Source organism: Osmia lignaria, chromosome 14, assembly GCF_051020975.1.
Source record: "Osmia lignaria lignaria isolate PbOS001 chromosome 14, iyOsmLign1, whole genome shotgun sequence".
NCBI lineage: Eukaryota > Metazoa > Arthropoda > Insecta > Hymenoptera > Megachilidae > Osmia > Osmia lignaria.
Window position 1 is genome coordinate 7,769,124 of NC_135045.1, and position 17,897 is coordinate 7,787,020.

The 17,897-nt window shown below is 42.4% G+C and overlaps 1 long non-coding RNA gene across 1 annotated transcript; it reads left to right on the forward strand.

The window, feature by feature from the left end:
* The first annotated feature begins 6,185 nt into the window (after window positions 1-6,185).
* Window positions 6,186-11,334, forward strand: LOC143306048 (uncharacterized). The gene is made up of 3 exons (XR_013063382.1): window positions 6,186-6,425; window positions 7,094-10,448; window positions 10,908-11,334. It is a non-coding gene; the product is annotated as an uncharacterized LOC143306048 (long non-coding RNA).
* The last annotated feature ends 6,563 nt before the right edge of the window (window positions 11,335-17,897 follow it).

The window sequence follows — 17,897 nt, forward strand, 5'->3', positions numbered from 1 at the left end:
GTGCCGAAAAATTGCTCTTTTATCAGATAAGTCAGTTAAAGTCTTGCCTAAAATATTCTGTACATGCCCTTCGTAACAAGAGGATTAATTATATTTCAGGAGGTACGACGTAGAAAATCAGAGAATATTTTCCCGTTCGATCGGGATTTTCTAGAAACACGTTGGCAACGTGTAACGTGTACGGTTAGAGCTGAACGAAGCGACAGCTGTTCACCGGTTGGCTGCGCTATTCGATTGTCTCGCTCTTGATGATTGATGATCGTTCGGGGTAGCTGCTGCTGCTGTTGCTGCTGCTGCTGCTGCCACTGCCGCCACCTTGACACCGCGTCTGTCTTTTCCCTCATTTCCCGCCGACTTTTTTTCGTTTCCTCACCGATTCAGTGCAATGCGACCTCGGTCGATAGCCGAGTTAGGAATTTCCTCTCCCGAAGAAAAACGCATTCCACCATGTTATAATTGGAGCTTGCATTATGCTCGAAAGACATAAATGCCATGAAACGTCCGACCAACAAAGTGTTAAGAACCAGTTCGTCAAGCTTACCATCGAGCAAATAAAAATCCCAATTTAAAGCGCTTATCTCGCTTTTTCCAGGGTGTTGCGTAAATTTCACCCTCTACCATCAATTTAATTAAAAATACCATTAACAAAATTTACACGACCCACGACCACGTTCGGGTCCGATTCACAGTGTCTCACCCGAAGCTGAATCGACCAAGTATAGCAAAAAATGCAATTCCTCCGAGGAGAAGCTTGCGACCCATCTCGAATCCCAATTCACCAAGACAAAAGAAAGAGAATAAGACAAGGTTCTACCTGGCAAGAGGAAATTAGCCTTCGGGAATACCGCGACAGGAGTGGCAATGCATAATGCAAGGGTAGGCGCGTGAATTTATGTAACTTAATTTGTAACACACGATGTCCATGGCTGTCTCGATTGTGCCAAAGGGGTCGAGGAGCAACGATGATCCTGAGAGATCGTCAAAAGTCTTCAGCAGAGACCGTAGAATAATGGTCAACTCGATGAGTAAGTTTTTCACTTTGTATGCAATATGCCTCAGGGACGAGATGTCTTCCGCTCACTCGCAGGTTTAATAAAATCTCGTTGCTCTAATAACGCGTTCAGCGCCAGCTAAACAGACCTCCAGGCGTCGGGACGCGACTCGGAGATGGAAAGAAAAGGAATATTGAAGGATGAAAGAGAGGTCGGGGTGGAAGATGACTGAGGTGGGTGACAAGATTGGTGAGGTTCTTTGATGATTGTCTTTGGAATGGCTGTTCATTACCATAATATAATCTACCTACAATAAACATGAAACATACCGGTAAACCCAAAAACAGCCAAGGCCAAACAGATCAGCCAGGTGTCCATCTTCGAGTGATGCGCAACGAACGAATCATCGTCGCGATACTTTCACGCGACGCGAACCGGAAGTCGTAAAAATACTCTGTTTGGCAGCAAACGCGTCGAAACGTCATCTCGCTGTAGCTACTCTCGAAGTTGATCTTACACGTATCGCGCAAATAGGCCAACTGAAAACGCATTGATACAAGAGAAGTCCAGTCGGTTGCAGAAGGGAGAAGTGGAAGAGAGAGGCAGCGAAAGAAGAAGAGAACGAGCCCGGTGGTGAATGGCGCCCTACCTGGTCCCCAAAGTCATAAATCATTTCCCCGTGATACTACCCCTCGTCGTGTTCCCCTGCAGTATAACCCCAACGATCGGCGACCGGCCAACATTACCTGGAACTCAACGCGGTTTACAACGTCTTCTTGCGGTTCTGTCAGTGATTTCTGGGTGCAAGTATGTGCAATTTCGAACAAAATCCTTGAGATTTACAATGAGTTCAATAGTGATTTACTTTAAAAATTTCGTTTGGGCAAAGAGAAATAAAGGTTGGAACAAGTTGTGCTGTCATAAGTTTTGAAAAAACTGGACTATAGTGGAAATATTCAAACACTTAGGTATAATTGATCTTCATTTTGGGGTGGTATTTTATAAATTTAGAATAAAATATCGAGGATTTTTTTGGGTTGTAAAGGTAGGGGTGTTTCGGTTTCTGGAGTAAATTTGTGGGATCTTGAAGTCTGATTGTTCTTAATCTTTCTTAATCGCGAATTGTTCAGGACAGACGTAAAATTAATAGGCGTCCTTTAGTGAACGACCCTAGAGAGAAGGCATGGCTGGTGGGGGATCATAAATTTCAGCACACAGATTCAAAATCATCCCCTTTATTGCACGAATCCTGGGTTAGTTGTGCTTCGACCTGGACCACGTACAGTTGGACATCGTCCCGAATCTCGGCTTTTTCGTAAGACTCTCTATCCTTCTGTAGCTGGTGAATCTTTAATATCGCTCATGTTAATTATACGATCGTCATTCTGCCGTCGCGTGGCAACGATTAATGTTACCAAATTCAAAGAGGTGATTAGATTTTTCAGCTTTCTCAATCCAAGTGCATAATGTGAATTAGATGTTGATGTTCAGAAATGTGTTCGTAAGTTAACATACAGTTTATTCTTCTTTTATATCAGTAAGATAGTCTAATATTGTCCCAAAGAAAGGTTAAGAACAAATACAAGAAACCACACATCTGTCTATATATGAATCCTTTACAAAGTCTATCAAAAAAGTAAAAACAGTAAAGTGAATTGACTTTTACAGAAATTAATTTATAATTAACATTTGTTTATTTAAAATCTCGAAGTGGAATAAGTAGCATAGCTGATGCTATCTACCGGTGACTTCCCGAACGGTGTTAAGTCACCAGAATCTTTTAAGATGGAGCCACGGTGGCGATCCGGGCCTGTATTTCTTTTTTCTTACATCTTTTCGTAACAACACCGTTCGTACACAAACATTACTTATTTATCTTCAGTTTATTATAGAGTGGTACTTTATTCCAAGGTAAATTATATGTAAATTATTCTCATACTTTTTTTACTTCTTCAAAACCAAAACTGTTCCTTCGATTAGAAGGAATATTGAACCCACCCCTTCCAAAATTACAACCCTCTTTGAGTTTGTGCCGAAATCTGTGCATAAGAATTTTTCTCCATATTTTATTTTATACAGTTCTCAAAATATTTCCTATGCACTTTATTTCTATTCTTGCAATTACCAAAATTAGTCCCTAAAAATATAATAATTCCTCCATATCAGGTGAATTGTAAGGTGTAACAAGATAAATTAAAAATTCTTAATTTCTCAAAGTTCGTATTCCTAGAATCAAGTCAAAACGGATCTCATAATTAAAATATTCTTCCCCTGACAAAATCACCCTCAAATACGAAACAAAAAAAGGATTGCTTTCGATATGTCACGCAGACTGTTTCTATCTTGAAAAAAATCGCACAAGACCCGTGTAGTCCCTTTTTTCTCATCGGTTTTCCTATTCAACGTAGTCGAGAGAGACAGAGAGGGTTTTATTCACGACGCTCCAGATACTGCAGCCATTTTATATAGATTGCAATGTATTGATCGTCTCCGCCAACAGCCGACATTCTACGTAGTATCAGAATGACAGGCTGGCAGATGGAATCGCAACTTCCCCTTCCCTCTTTTTCCACCAACTGCCACCACGTTCCAACCCCCTTCGATGCTTTGGACTGCCTGCCAACCCCTCGTCTCCGCCTATACCTATGTACACTTTCCTGCTCAGCTACTTACAGACCAAACCTTATCCAGCCTTGTTGTATTCGTACGTGTACATACAAGAGACACACACATATTGTGGCACGTGTTCCGCTACGTGGTTCGAATATACGTGTGTCACCGGATATGTAAAGAATATGTAAATAACAGGGAGTGGTTAGGTATGTACGCGAGATATATCGTACTTTTTATTTATACTTTTCTTCGACGGACATCAGGATAAATGAATTTGTCGCTGGCAGAGAGTGGACTGCTGGTGGTTGTTGAAAATCGTGACGATAGGAAATCATGGAAATTCAGAGTTTTTCTTAAGAATTGTCGGTTTCGCGTGTACAGGGTGTGTCATAATAAGTGGACATAATTTCAGTGATTGTCTTTTTATTAGAATAAACACAGTGATAATTAGCGGATATGATGTGAAATTTTCAAAGACGCGATAATGGCGCGATGAAACAGGTATCTCCTCTTCTCTTTATTCTCTCTCTTCGTGTCGGATGAACGTCCAATTTTTTTAATTAAAATCATACGCCACCCACACCTCGTCGAACTTTCCCCGTGAATGGGTTGTATTAAATTAGTTTCGAACTCTGAATAAACAAGCTGCAAGATTGTATCGACTGTAGATTGTATCGAGCCTGATATCAATCAGCAAAGAATTCTAAAACAAAATGAGCAGCAAATTTTTTCAAATTTTAATTTTTGTACTCGTTTCAAATCAATTAACAGAACGTGTTAGAAATGAGATTGTCACTGGATTATTTTCTCTATGGACAAAAATCTCTTTCTGTTAAAGAACACGCGATAGATTGCACAGGAAAGGCCGCGATAACGTGTTCGCGATCGCGTCCACTTCACCCTGACAAATGATCGTCTTCTTCTGTCACACCCCCGCGGTTCGCACCCCCTTATTATCGAAGCTCTATACTTTCACTCTTTTCCTTGTTAAATTATACATTCTTCTCCATCCTGAAAACGAAGGACAATCTATATCCTAAAATATTTCCACCTCTAAGTTTTTTATCTAAATTCAACCACCGTCAGAAAACCCCATTGAACACCGTTCTAGATTGCGTCACTCCATCGCAAATACTCTTTCCCCAAATCCTATGTTCTACCCCGAGTAACGTTGAATTTCCCCTCCAAGATTATCTCGAAAAACCTCGAGAATGCCTGTCGCTCGATATTAGTTTCTCGATTCGAAACAAGGGTCGTGACGGAGAGAGAGGGTGAAAATTCCACGTACAGAAAGATAAAGAAAGGAAGAAGAAAGGTCGTGGAGAAGGAAAGAAAGAAAGCGGGATCTGCTGTTACGTCGAGTTTAAGATAGGGCGGACCTTTCATCCGCAAAAATGCCCCGCGGGACCCGCGTCAACGTTCTGCGAGAAAACTAGCAGCCAGTTGGTCCTTTCGACCCCAGCTTTCTCGCAGCCACCGTGATGCCTGAACGCTTGGACAGGCCACGGAACGACGACAAGGAGCTCTCTCTTGACTAGACGTCACTCAGATTCCAACTTCCCTCCATTCTTCTGCTCGGCCATGATTTATGGTCCCGTTAATGCAACCCGCCGCAAGAATTCGTCAGACCGGAACCGCGGAAATTCGGATTAACCGATCGACTCGGTTGGTAGAAAAAGATTCTTGATATTGTGCGAACATGTCCCCGAGGTACGAGCGTGAAGTTAGAAAAATTTGAAAGCGACTCCGAGGGTGGCAAATTGGTTGGCAGAAAAAAAAAAGAAAGAAAAGATAAATAGAGTTATTCGAGTTAGGGTAGATTTATATTCGCGTAACAGGTGTCAATTCGTAGATCATCATCGATCACTTCGATGAAAGAAACAGCTTAATCGGTGCGCTGTTAGAATAATGTTGCACGATACGAGGGCGCAATCGAATCCGCGGGCAGAGGGCATTTTTCAGTAGGGAAAGAAGCAGAGGAAAGGCTAAATTCCGTGAAAGTGGGCGGCATTGCAATTTCTCGTCGGGGATCCAAGACCGCCCACCTGGCTTTCGGCTTCATCTCAATAACATTAGTTCAGTCGTTTAAGCTTCTCCGTTGCCACCGACTTGTATTTTATTCCGAGGCAACCGAGCGCAATTTGTTCACCGCGTTGAATTAGGACCGATTTATATTATCCGTTCAACCGTACAGCGTTATCGAAGCGATTTCATTCGAATAAATATTCTTGCATTTATTTAACCCCCTTGATTTCTGCAATTGAAAATAGTCCATCGAGGAAACTTACAAGTTTTCGTTATTTAATTACACTTCCATTTCAACGGCGACATAATCGATCAAGAAATTCGTGAATCGTGTACGATCTTAAGGGAAGGGAAGCCACGGTTGACTCTTTTATGGCTTGGCTGAGCCAAGATTCGAAAGGCCATCGAGTTACGAATGCGAATCGATGTATGGAAAAAGGAAATCGACCGACGATCGAGATTATTATTCAAGACCCGATGCCCGGACGTTCCTTCCTCCAGAAGCATTCCACGATACGATGCGCAGGTGATGCCAGTCGAAGACAGCGCCTCTTCGAAGCCGCGCGTGTTCCTCAAACGTCGGAGAAAATGTACAAAGATCGGCGGAAATCGTGCGATTCGCATATTCGTCTAAGCGATCGTCTATCAAATTCCAAGAGGAAATTTCAAGATCGTCGACTGAAAGCGTCATCGATGTCCAGGAAAATTTTGTATAATACATTTTCTTGAAGAAGATGGTGAGGAGATGAAGAAGATGGTGAGGAGATGAAGAGATGGGAAGATACTTAATGAAAGGTAAATTTTGTTTGCTTTTAATGATATTGGTTAGTGGATGTGTAAATTAATTAGAAATCGAAGGAGAATAATTGCTTTCCTCTTACACGTGTATTGGAAAATAAACAAAGAAAAGTTTAATTATTTTGTTGTAATAATATAATAAGGATATTTTAAGTTTTATTTTTTAACCAGGTTGTAAATTCTTTTCCAACTTATATTCCAACATTTTCATTTAACGAAACATCGCCGCTTGCTCATCAGCTCCGTCGAAATTACGTTCCATGCTGATGACTTTCTGTGAATTAATCAATAAATATGCAGCCGGCGTGTTAACACCACGGACATGGGTTGCTCGTAAAATACATGGATGTCTGAAAATACAGGCACGCATCCATTGTAGTTTCTTCGTGTATGCGTGTGTTCGTTCCACGAATTTTTTATCGGTCATAAACTGATCATAATTTCAGCGGAGCCGCATTAATGTATAATACATCAACCGTGCAGTCGCTTCCTTCGGTCGTTCGCGGAAATATGGCGGTGGAAAATTTCATAGTAACTTCTTTTTACTGTATTTTGGGCTAGATTGTTTGTAGCTGAATGGAAAGTTAATAATAATAAGAAAAATTTTATCAGAGTTCTAAAATAAAAAAAAATTCCAGCGAATGCAATGCATTCTAATTTTTCAGATTGGAAGATTTGCCTTGGAAATTTACGGAAACGTTCGTAAGAAGACAGAGACAAAGGCTACATCGTCGTCACGGTGTCTCGGAAGTGACGACACGTGGGCAAACTCGGTGAAGACGTATTGCACGTGAGTAGAGGACGACAGGCAGAATGTCGGTTGAGTGGCGTATGATACGAGGATGATGTTACGTCGGTGTGAACGACGCGTCGGCGATTTATTGAGTTAAGTTGTCTCGCGTCTTATCATCCTTCCTGTTTCCGGCTGGTTGCTTCTCCTTCATTTTCTCAACCGGGGAAAATTTTCAATAATTAACACCGTTAGTTGAATTTTCATTTCACGATACTTCATTTCAAGAACTGATTTTTTACATTATAAAATTTACATTCAAATTAGGAACACCATTTCGAAGTTTTTCTCTTTGCTAGAACTTTTAGCTTTCATACATAATCTAGATTTGTGTTTAGGAGACACGTTTGGACCGCAAAGGGTCCGGATGTGAAGCTGTGCTACCTGGAAAGTTAACTCCTCGCTGGACCATTTATTTTCAAGCACACGTGCTCATTCAGACTGTTTAATTTTACTAAATAACGTGTTTCAGCTTTCCGAGTTAAACAGATGAGTTTCAAAATGACGAAGTAATTAGTTAAATGACGAGTCCTATTAGAATCATCGTATTTAACCATCTGATCTACTTTAATCGAATCTCAAATTCCTCCTTGTTTCAGTTCGTCTTTTTTTTTTAACAGAATACCACTCGACTACGTGACCGTTTCCATTTCTCCCATGTTTCTTTATTTTTCCCAGTCCAGGCAAGCGGTTTCAACAAAGATACAGCCGGTTTCACCGCCACCCTCTCATCACTCTCTCTCTCTCTATCCCCGTAGCCACGTTTTCTCTCCATTCTTCCTTTCCCTCCGCGTTGGTGTCAGGCTCTCCTCCGCGGCTTCAGGAGCGGAGAGACGATCAATACGTCGCTCGAGAACGGAGAAGGAACGAAGGGCTACGTCATTGGGAGACTTTACTGGCCGAACAAGGATAGAATAGGAGGTTCAGGGGGGTTGGTGGTAGAAGGGTGTACGGGTGGCGACACGAGCCACAGAGGGGTGGCTGAGGGAAAACGAAGCTTTTCCAGGCGATTCCTCGAGGAGAGTCTGGCCCCGTGCAGATATGCCCGGCTATAAGCGCGAAAAGATGATCAGACGAAGGGTGGCTCCTGCCTCTTACCCTCTCCTCTAACCAGACGACAGGCATTCCACCCCGAGACTGCACGATTCTTGCCGAGCTGACACAATGTCAGGGCTGTAACCGCGGACGATAATGTCCCAACCGAGAGTATTTTTGATTCTTGACGAAGATGAAATTCCCCGTCGTCGTTATTGATTGCTTCATTCGGCATTCTCTTTAACCTTCGGAACTTCTTTGGTACGATAATTCGCGACATTTTCAAGTTGACTTCATGGATTTATTGTTACTCCTTACTACATGTAAAGAAGGTTAATGTTTGGATTAGGGTATGGCTATTGAAGACGGGACAGGGTTGTAGATAAAGTTTGTTTGACAGACAAGTGGTCAGAGTAAAGGATGTCGCGAACGTCATTGAAATGATGAATTCGTTCCGGGCTCGGACAAATTTCATTCCTTCTCGTACGCAAGATACTCGTGCATGGATCGTTATAATATTCGTTGATAATTTAATAATGAACGATTCGATGATGAATTACTTGTTGTTGCAATTACCCTATCGTTTTTGTACCATTTGATTTGATACGCTAATAAACTGTGACAGGTGATAAGTGGTAAATTAACGAACTCTCAATTATTCGAATATCCATATAAATAAAGTTTTATTGTACTTTCATATACAGACAGTATTATCTTTCAACAGCATCCGTTGAAGCTACAATTCATTCAACACACGTCCAAAGAAGAAATGGGCTCGCACGAGGACGCGTGCGTTAAACGCAGGCGGAATAATGCGATATCAATACTCATTTCGCAGGCTCATCTCGGTGGCCCGTGCGCGGCTAGATACGATCCTGTGTGGTGGCATCTCCGTCTAGGGAGTGGGGGTAGGGTGCGCGCGGTCCAATCATCGCAGAATCCGGGGGATGCCCCTGGCTTCGGCCGGGTAGCCGTGGGAGAGACGCCCCACGACTCGACGATTCGCTCGCGCTTCTCGCCGAATGCCTTCTCTGCTCGAGGCCAAAAAGGACAGTCTGCCGGTGGGTTTCGTTTCGAAGGGCGTTGGCCCGTGTTTTCCATGCTTCCGTGTCTTCTGTCTCCTCGGTTCACGGTGATAATTCGAAGCGACTGGACGCGAGTCGCGCGCGAATCGCGCTGCTAGTGGCTCCGTGTGGTGAAGCAGTGAGGGGACCCTGTCCAGCAGCGTGAAACCACGTCTCCACGCCTCGAGAAACATATACGCGCATGCATGCATTACACGTACGCGATCATACACGAGGAAGCATGTGCACGCGTGTCTTCAACGCTCGTTACATCGTGCTTGTGAGTTTATGCATGATTTTCTGTCGCTGATCACAGTGATCCTTCATTTTCTTAAGTAACTACACGTTGATAGCGGTATTTCAGTTGCCTCTCGTTGAAATCGCTTCGGAGAACACCCTATGCACGTGCATGCACTCGTGCACAGATATATACACGCTTAGAATTGTGCTGCTTCATCTGGTTTCACTTTTCTAATCATATTCTCAGCATGTCGATACTTTGACCCCGATTCCGCGGACGTATCGCGCGCGCGCGCGCGCACGCACGCCATCATCGCCAGTGGAATTTCGTGAAATCGAGTAGTTTCCGTTTAGAGCTGTGCACTTTCTTAACGGCTTATCCGGTTGCGTTTGCATGCAGTCAATTTGCCCCGCCTGTTGCTCGCACTACCAATGGACGGCGAGTGGCTAACCCAGAAGTCGAGGACTTTTTACGGAATTTGTCAATTATCCATCTCACCTAAGTCCTACTTTCACATTCATCACTTTAGGAAAAGTCCTTACTGCTTTTCTACAGTTAGCCAACGATCACGCCAGACTACATGTAATTTGCTTTTCAGTTTTCCTTGATTAACATCTTTTTCTTGTTTTTAGTTTACAAGGACTGTTCAGCACCTAGATATCTGTGTTGAACAATATATCTTGTCATTTAATTGCTTTTTTCTGTATTCATTTAGCTCTGTGCACTCTGCTCGGTGTCGTAAGTTTGGTACTACTGAAGTTGATTGAAGAGGATACACGACCAATGGCCCTCTATCACAGTACACGCCAATCATCGACGTTTTTGCGAACGTACGACACGATTCAATTAGCAATGGATCCATTTTCATTGGGCGAAGACTTAGGATCCATGTGCGTAAATCACAGAAATGTAATCGTATCGTGCACGGTACATCGTATTAATTCACAACTTCCTTTAAACGTATTCCGGATGTGCATGCGAGGTCACGTCCGGTTTTAGTGGTGGTTTTCCGGCGTCACGTACAGTTCACCGGCCTGAACGAAATCTCTAATCCTCGCTGGCTTTATATGGTCACATGCTCGTTATTCATACGTGTCACTGCTCGCTCGATCACTTTGCAATCGCCATACAGTAATTAATTAACGATTAATACCGTTTCTATCGCCTCTATCGGTTCCATTGCTCATGCAACATTTATATTCGGAAATAATCTCTCCCATGATATCGAGTGACGTTTAATGATCGAATGAGTTGCACGATTGAAACAGCATGATTGATTTGGATAAATTGTAACCTTATCTAAATTATTGGTTCGAACGAGATTGAAAATGTTTGCTTCTGTGTTGCAGATATCGTTCTCGAGGAAACAGACTCCAACGAAGGGTTGCATTAGATAGGCACACTCGTGATCTACCCTGTAGATCCGGGCTTTTGTAGCATTGTAAATATCAGAAGCTCGTCTCTACAGGTATCTTACGGATGACATGCCACGCGACTCTAGATTGCAATGCATGTCGGTGCACTCGTTGCAATTATTATGGTGTACCCAGGCTTTTCAAACAATCCCACAGGATATCGTTATTTTAATTTTAGATCCAAGTCATTGGTCACAGTGTATCTACAAGCAATAAATAAAATATTCGAACAGCGAATCCAGCGATGGTTTTCTGGTGTATCAGACTTATAAATTGTAATAGGATGGTTGTAATGTCCATAGGCTTCTAGTTGTTATTTATTAAACATTATATTTTAGATGAAAATATACTACAGTCAATATCTATTTATCTTGTATAGTATGATATAATAAAAACCTAAATGTATGTTATATTTTATAATATAGATACCTGTAACAAAGTATATTAGACCTGTCTCATTTATTCTACTCTCATAAAATGTGTAAGTAAAAGTAAGTAAAAGTCAAGGATGCAGATATAGATGGAAATTCATCTATTTTTAGCGAGTGGTATGCTAATTTTTCTATTATTCCTCATAATATAAGTCTTTTAAGGTCGTGTAAACAAATGGCGTTTAGTTCTGTCCTTTTTTAACCCTATCGGAGAATCTGCGAACTGTTTCGTCATCTTTCTCCATTGGTATAGAGGAAACCTGTAAATCGCTACATTAGGAATACAGATCCCGATATTATCGATCTCGTTCCACCAAAAATTTATAATGGAAAACTGTAAAAACACAATTTTCTTAATTTTATAATGGTAACAACTTATACAGATCTAAATTTTGTTACGTTTTGCAACATGCAATTAAATATTGCAAATATTTTTCGGTACTAAGGAGACACCGATAGATGGCATCGCAGTTTACAAATAGCACCGCCCTTAGAGGATAAACATCAGAATTGGAAAAACAGTGTTTAAAGTTTTCCAGTTCTGAATCTTACTGCTCTACTCCATCTAAATAAATCAATGCCCCTATTATCGTTAGACGCATCATTAGATCATTCAATAAAATCATCAGTACCTTCACAATCATGTCATATTGGTTCACTCTAGACTCTAGAGTCTAGAGTGAAGCTCTAGGTTCCTCAGGAGCTACGATTCTCAACCTTTAAAGCGTTTCATTTAAAAACGCCTGCGATCATTTACGGCACCCAAATTAGCCGACCTACTTTCCATCGTTTCACCATTATCCTTGTAACAGCAGCTTATCGCGATTCCGAGTACCCGTGTCTCATTTCCAAAGCACACCTCCTCCTGGTAGGGTGACGGCAAACGCGTTCACGGTCGTCCTGGAAAAAAAAAAGAATACGAAACACGTTCGAGAAAAGCGACACGATAAGCGGATCCAAGCGTATGAAAGCCAGGGCGCGTTTGATGGTGCGATAGCATGGTGGTACCCGGGGCGACGAGGTATTATATTATTGATCGTCCCTCCTCGAGCTCTGTCCCCATCAGCTGTCGTGATCCCTGGCGTTCTCCTGGTACTACCGAGTTGCACGTTAACCTTTGTACTGACGAAGGAAAAAACGTTTACAAAGTTGTACGTATATCTACCATGAAGCATAGCCTTGCAGGATTAGGTTCTTAATAGTGTTCAATTCAAATGAGCTATTTAACAAGCGTATCATTATTCTGCACTTAAAGTATGTAATTAACTTTTTAATTTTGTGGAATACTAGGACTTGTGAGAAAGTAGGTATCATGGATGATCCCTCTGGAGGTGAATGTAGGAAACACTGTCATGTTAGAAAGTTAGTATCAAACATCAAATTGTAACTTATCTTTTCTTCTACGTATGTCAAGTTAAAATGATAGAGTATTTATTTATGATCAAAGGTTCAGTCAAATTCTTTCGTCCCACGCATTCTTATCAAATTCTTCACGACGGTGTTCCTAGTACAAGATGGGCGGAAGGTAGGTAATAACGTCAGGCATTAATCGAGTGATAATGACCGACAGATGAAGAAATATCGTTCTCCAATGACGCGTCACTGGTTCAAGACGAATCCTCGCCATTATGACGTGTCAGCATCCGGGCTAATCCATGATAACCATTTGTTTGAAATCCAGCAGCTCCTCGGAGCGAAAGGGGTGGAAGGAGACAGAGGGAAAGAGAAGAGCCGCACAAATCTTCCTTTCGTGGACAAGTTGAAGAGTCTCTTCAAGTACCACCTCCAGCCCCTCGTTCCGCTCCTTTGCTCGTCTTCCTCCGCTTGGTCTGCCAGCCTGTGAACGTAATATCCTGCCTCACCCGTAGCCTCTGGATGCCTCGAACCTTCTAACACGAATCTCTTCGTGTCTCCTTCCCTCGAGTCAGCCTCCAAGAGGAGCAGAGTTCCGTCCCGCTGTTCTCCCTTTGCTACTCTCTCTCTCTCTCTTCCTAGCTGCTCTTCACGGTGTCACTAATACCGCGAGGATTAATGTTACGCGGCGGGGCTTATGGCCACTATTAATTTCATCGAGAGAACAATATCTTATGTGCCGAGGTATCGGGTACACGACCGGCTCTGTACCTGGCACACTTCCTGACGATCTAATGCGCGGTTAGCCGGAAAAGAGATCTTATCTTCGTGTCGGGAACTTTGAAACGCGGCTCCATAGCGTGCTTTCAAGAGGCGAGTTCGAATCTTTCTTCGTCTACTTTCGTGGCGCGCCCCTTCGAAGAAGACTTTGTCATCGTTAATTGTATCGAAAACTTGACTTCGGTATTTCTGAAGTGGATGCTCGACGCTGGCGTTGTTTCTGCATCACAAAAGGATCGCGCTGCATTGTTTGCGTTCATTATGGTGGTTCCGGAAAGTTTCAGAGGAGCTGCAGCGCTGCGGGCACGCAAAGTTTCCTGGGAAAGGTAAGTAAGAATTTCAAGTATTCTTTGTTTCGAAAGGGGGGAAAACAATTCTGGTAAAGGAAATAACTTGTTCCTTTTGATATTTCGAGAGCATCATAGTTCCTGGTAAGTGTAATACAAAGGTTATTACGTTGAACGATAACATCCGAGAATAGTTGACGGGTTTGACTGACGAGCTCTCAGACGTCGCTGCAGGAGCACGCCATTTGCGGAGGCTCGGCTGATATTTATCTGCAAGTAATTAGAAGTTGGCTTCGAATCACGCACACCGTTTTCGCTACTCTTCCACGCCAACTTTCGCCCCGTTATGCTGTCGATAATAATTGTACGTTTCCCGTCCATTGTCCTTCTTGCACCTTTCTCTTCGGCAATCTCTGACCCTTATTTCCTGAAATTCAAAGTTCCAATTTATCTTCAGATTAATTTTAACTAATTTAACAGAGAAATACTAAAACTTTAGATGGAGAATCTTGAGGATAAAATTAAAGTTTAGAATATTTTCGTCATTCTTCTCAAAGATGTCCATCGCAGATGGGTGTTGGTCGATGGAAAACTCTAGCAGACACGAATCTCGTTAATAGAGTGCGACACGACTTCTTCCATTAACTTTCTAGTCCCGTCACGGCAATTTGCATAGTACCTGCACGTGCGAATAAATCCTTTCGTGCCTGGAACACGACGTTGTTTCGCAGTGACTTATTTATGATCATCCCGCTGCCGGGTACTGGCTAAAGGGTTAACATCGAAACAATACCACGGTCGACGTTGTTTTGATGCGGTCAGAACCGAGAAGGATCGGTGAAAGGATCCAGAAACCCCTTCTGACGTGTGCCAATTTCCCGTAGGGAAATGTCGATGGGAAATCCTCGTCTTGTCTCTAGACCGGTGGCACTTTCTCTTTGGAAACAAATTGACGATCAACGAAACGACTTTCTTGTTCGACGAGTGACATCGTAACGTCGAGAAATTTTCTCTTTCTTTTTATCTTATGCATATTAATTTTGGTAGATTGTTTTTTTCGTTTAAGTAATATAAATGATGTACCAGCTTGGTGGTTTTATGTTATTGATAAATTATAACCGAATAAAGATTGATATCAACAACTTGGAAATCATATTACTTTATTTCAACCCAAATAAAAAATTACAATCACAAAAGTGTCCCCCTATCAATCCATATCCTCCAATGGTGACCATTCTGGCCACCATCGAAACAAGGCTTCTCATATAGAAACAGCCGTTTCCGATTAGCACTATCATCGCCGTGAGGCTGCTCGAGGTTCGGGTTTTTAGTAGGAACGATAACGGTAACCGTGGCCGTTGGTTGGAACAAGCCGTGTAGGTAGCGTGGCTTGGGTGTTCATGATCCGAAGCGCGGCAGCATCCTGGTCCTCCCTTTAGTAGTCTCATACCACTAGCGTATACCCTTACTATGGTACCCCTGGCGGCGCGGTGCTAGCCGTGACACGAGAATGTGATTAATGATCGCAACGAAGAGCTATGCACCGTACACCGCTCTCTCTCTCTTCCTCCCTTTCCCGAGGGCAGCTAGTTCGCCTTCCCGCTACGAGCGTAGTCGATGGATCCTCTCTTCCATGGACGGCCACCACGTTTTCTCTTCTCTTCTACTATCGTTCTCTCTTTCGGCAACCCCTGCTGCTGTTGCTGACGTAGCCGCTGCCGCCGTCGCTGTCGCTGCAACCAGGATGCTCTTCTCTGCAATCTGACCGTCTGCCAGCTTTCTTTCGCATTGCGATCATTACATAGGCACGCTGATAGTTTTGAGAATCATAGTTAATATAAAGAGATTTGCACTTTGTCTTTTTTTTAATTTAGAAGAATTTAAAATGGGAACGTTTAAACTTTGTTCGCGCGCCACATACATTTATTGAAGCTTTCGACAGATGGCGTTGCAAGATGTAACGTGATACTTTCTTCATTTTTGAGGATTTTCTAATCCCGCAGCATTGTGTATCTATTCATATACTTTCCACTTTTTTCATGTACTTTCATTTTTATTTTATTTGGACATGAAGTAGGTTAAATTTCCTTTTGGAAGCCAATAAGCTACCTTTCATAGGAGAGCAAGGTACGAGAAGATTTTTGGAGAAGATGCTGTTCAAAAGTTAATTTCCTTTCTGTCAGTTTGGGTGACGGTGGTTGGAGCTTCGTTGAGGAATTTTATAGAGTGCTTTTTATCATTCTTCGTTGATTTTCCTCCTTTTCTTTCCGTTTATAGTACGGAATCGACGATAGAGTTTTGTCTGTCGCGTTAAATGAACCTGTCCGCGGCAGGAGTCGCTGGAAATTAAGAAGTCGCAGGAGCAGAGGAAGAAATCAGTCACTGCCTGTTCCAAGTACGATGACTTTGACTCCATCCACTCTTGCTTGCCCCTTATCTAAATCACTTATCGATATCTTCGCGATCCCACTTTCCTTCAATATCCGATCCACGTCGATCTTAATAATCGTAGGTTTTTTATTCGAATCGAAGGGGCTTCTAGCCTGTCCCATCAAAATTCCCACCACGTTTATTTTTCAACTTAACGTATCTGCGCTTCCGACATAATATTATATTTCATTTTTCAATAAAATTAAACACTTTTCTTTGAATTTTCTGGCAAAAAGCTTCAAGGAGAATTAAGTTCCACCATAGGCGAACTCACATCCATTGATGTCAATTTTAAAAACCTTTGTTCCTAAAACCCAGACGAGACTATTATTGACACTGGCGTCGTTTTGGCGTCGCTCTAACTTTACCAAAATAATTCATCGAGCGATGGTTCGACAGGATGGCCAGGGTCCAAACATCGAAGACGAACCGAAACAGACAGACTCAGCGAGTACTCCCCGCGGAAATCAAAGAGGGGTCGGTAGCGTTTCGCTGAAATTTCCGGCGTATTGTTGGCGTTCGGCGTTCGTGAATGATCCGTAGCCACCATCAACCCCTTCTGTGATGGAGGAGAGACGAGAAGAGAGCTAGTAGCTGATGTGATATGGGGACGGTGACGCGTCCCTGGCGACGCCACGACGCTGACAGAGTTACGCCACCCTCTTAGCTCCCTCCCTCCATTGACTCTATTTCCGCGTTTTCTCTGACACGCCCAGGATTAAAAGCTTCGTCTGTTTCTGCGAACTTGCGATTTACCCTGGATTACTCGACGTCGCGTGATAGTCGCCTCGAGTGCAACCGATCACGGACCATGATGAAGAGACTACTATGTATTGTGAGAAAGTACAGAGAATGGGAAGAGTTATACTAATAAAAATTAAAACATTGAGCCATAAACAGTATATTTGTCTTCTTTCGTTAGGAATTACTTAGTAGTTGATCCTCAAAAGTGTTTCGTTAAAAATGAACATTGTTTTTTTGGATTATTCATGCACACCCGTTTTCTTGGCGATTCTTGTCGTCCATGTTGGCAATACCAGTACCGCCGGCAGCGATGGCTGGCGGGCTGTTCTTAGACCAAGGGGATGAAATACTTGATGATATTAAACATGAATAATGTAACGGCTTGGGGGCGAGGAATAGCGGCTGCGATAAGGCTTTCTAAAATACAACATACGCAAAATCACAACGTAACAGCTGTCGGACGTGTACCACGCGAATCTGAATAAAAAAAATATGGAAACTGGTCACATACAGGGCACGTACGTAAAGATATTTTAGCATTTTAATGTATCTTCTACATTTTTGATTTCTGATAATTTATGACTGATATTTAATTTACCATCCCTTTCATTTACTATTATATCTCTCACTATGGACCTTGGTTCATTATTTCCAGTTATTTATTATTTTATCTCTCTCCGTGGGCCTCAAAAGGATCACTCTTCCTATTATTTATTATCCTATTTCACTTTATAAGCAATGGCCCACTTTTCCCAGGTTTTTGATATTTCATCTTTTTGCAAGCCACGCAGGACCCACTTTTGTACCCCTGAATCACTTGTAGGTTTACATTGCATTCCTTGCATCCCTTGTATTCATTTGCATCCCTTCTATTTCTTTTACTAGAGGCATCCCTTGCA